The sequence below is a fragment of the Adiantum capillus-veneris genome, chromosome 6 (assembly GCF_014529385.1).
Source record: "Adiantum capillus-veneris isolate H3 chromosome 6, ASM1452938v2, whole genome shotgun sequence".
NCBI lineage: Eukaryota > Viridiplantae > Streptophyta > Polypodiopsida > Polypodiales > Pteridaceae > Adiantum > Adiantum capillus-veneris.
Window position 1 is genome coordinate 46814572 of NC_140936.1, and position 2726 is coordinate 46817297.

Genomic DNA, 2726 nt, shown 5'->3' on the forward strand with positions numbered 1-2726 from the left:
CCAACAAAAGAAAGAGCTATCCTCAGCCCGAAACAAATAAGGAAGGTGGTAGATCTTCATCCACAAGTTACACTTTCAACTTCTAGGTAATGCTAGTTTAGACTTTGTTGGCTGGTTTGCCTATAAATAGTGAAATATATTTTCATATCTTACAGTATTATTCCCTTTGTCTTTCACTTTTATTCCCATCTCTTGTCAAAATTTCTTAGGTTTGTCTCTTTGCTCATTATCTTACTTTATGGATCGGTGGCAAGAGCTAGTTTTATCTGTGGCCATTTCTCATCTACAACAAACAAGTGAATCCATGAGGAGAGATTTTGTGGAGCGATATGGGCACCTGCTTTTTCCCCACTTGGGAACTTCAGTAGCTCAAACCAAATGGCGGACATTTCAAAGTGTAACAAGGGTGACCCTTTGGGGTTGGGATCACTTTCGTAATAATGTCCGTTTGGCTATGGTTACTGAAGCTATGGGTTTGGGTCCTCAATATTACTGTGTGATGAGGTCAATGCATTGAGGTTTTTTAGAATGAGTCTTTTTGCTTGCTCAATTCCTTCCTCATCAAAATTATATCTTTACCCTCACTTTGGTTTACCACTTAGAGGGCCCTTTAACTTCACACCTCATACTAGAGAGATGAGTGCAACAATTTCACAGCGAATCCTTCCTATTAATGAGAGACCTAATATGTGCCCTACTTGTGTTAGTTGCTTTTGTGATCATGTAATGGATGGGCTTATTAACCTCTAGAAAATGTATCTTTGGTGTATCCCTTAACAAGTTCATCATGTTCTAAGATCTTGGTACGTGTCGTAGTCCTTCTTTCTTTGAACTTTTTTTTTTCTTGATCGATATAATGAAAATGGTTCTGAGTCTTACATCTTGTATTTGATAGAATTCCTTGAGAGAATTTCAAACTTAGCTAAATTTATTTATTGATTTTTGTAATTCCATACACAGATCCAAGTCACAAGATGTAAAGGAAAACGCTAATCTTGTTATTATTTAGCAAAAGGTCAGGTTACAAAAGTTCAGTAAGATAGAACTTGGATTTGTAGTTATATAGGCTATGGCACGATTTAGTTTGAGTACAAAAAAGAGGAGAATCCTGATAAAAAAAGATGAGGAAATTGAGAAGTAAGGCGTTCCCAATCTTCCCAAGATGCATCTTCAATGGGATAGCCCTTCCACTGGACTAAAACCTCCCGGATTGTTCGATGTCGTAGCTTCCACTCCTTCATGTCTGAAATTTGCTCTGGATCCATCTGGAATTCTTCTTGTATTTGCCCAATTTGAGTGAACTCCTCTTTGCTTTGACCCTAAGGAAAACTCTATCTTCTCTCTTAAAAATCCGGGGAGATCTATGTAAATCAGCATAACTCTTTTTCCTGTCACTTGCTCTCTTAAGGTTCTCCCTTATTATTTTGATTTGGAGATCCATTTCTTCAAGTGTATTATTTGTTGCATGCACTGGGAGACTTGAGTCGGCCATTGTGAGAGGAATGATACAGTCTTGTCCATAAAGAGCTTTGAATGGTGACATTCCTAGGCTTCTATGGTAGGAAGAATTATAAGCAAATTCCACTAAGGGTAAATATTTGATCCAAAGATGAGGTTGCAATATGATCTCAACATATCTTATATGGCTTGATTAAGTCTTTCAATTTGTCTATCTATCTCTAGATGATAGGTTGAACTCAGGTTTAATTGAGTGCTTAAGGTTGGAACATGGCCTTCCAAAACTTAGAGGTAAACTTGGCATCACGATCATTGATCCTAGTACGTATTCCATGTAATCTAATAATTTATTTTACAAAAATTTGAGCAATATCTGCTACAGAGGTAGTGGTTTTGACTGGGACAAGGTGAGTTACTTTGGTGAGTTTATACACCACCACAAAAATTGAATCAAAATTTCCAGTAGTCTTGGGTAGCCCTGTTACAAAATCCATACTGATGCACTCCCACTTCATTGTAGGTATGTCAAATGGTTGTAGCTTCCCAGGAATCTTAACTCTTTCAGCCTTCACCTTCTAGCCTACCAAACACTTCTTAACGTACTCTAAAGTATCCTTTTTCATCTTAGGCCAGTAGAAATTTTGTTTAAGAGAAGCAAACATTTTGTGATAACCTGGGTGAGCTGCAAGGGGAGTTTCATGATCTTCCTTTAGTATTTGCATCCTTAAGAATGTAGGTATGCACAATTGATTCTTGAAGAATAAGAGTCCATCTTGAATAAAGTAGTCTTCCAAATATCTTTTCTAAACTTGAGCTTGGATTTCTTGGATCAATGGACCAAATTGCCCATCTGTTTGGAGGGCATTTTGAACTTCCTCGGGTAGAGTTGAATGGACTAGTGTAATGGAAAGGGCCACTACTTGTCATCTTAGAGCATCTGCAGCTTGATTTTCCTTGCCGGGTCCAAAGTTGATCTCAAAAGTGAACTCTTGTAGGGATTCAACCCATCGCCTTTGTAGCATATTGAGATTTGGCCGGGTGAAAATCCACTTGAGACTTTTGTGGTCGATAACAAGCTCAAACATCTGACCAAGAAGATAGTGTCTCCACTTTTCGAGGGCATGAACCACAACTAGTATTTTGAGGTCATATGGGTGGGATAATTCTTCTCATGAATCCTGAGCTGTCGTGATTCATGGGCTATGGCATGGCCTTCTTGCTGTAGGATTCCACCTATATCTTGTATGCAAGCATCCACTATCACTCAA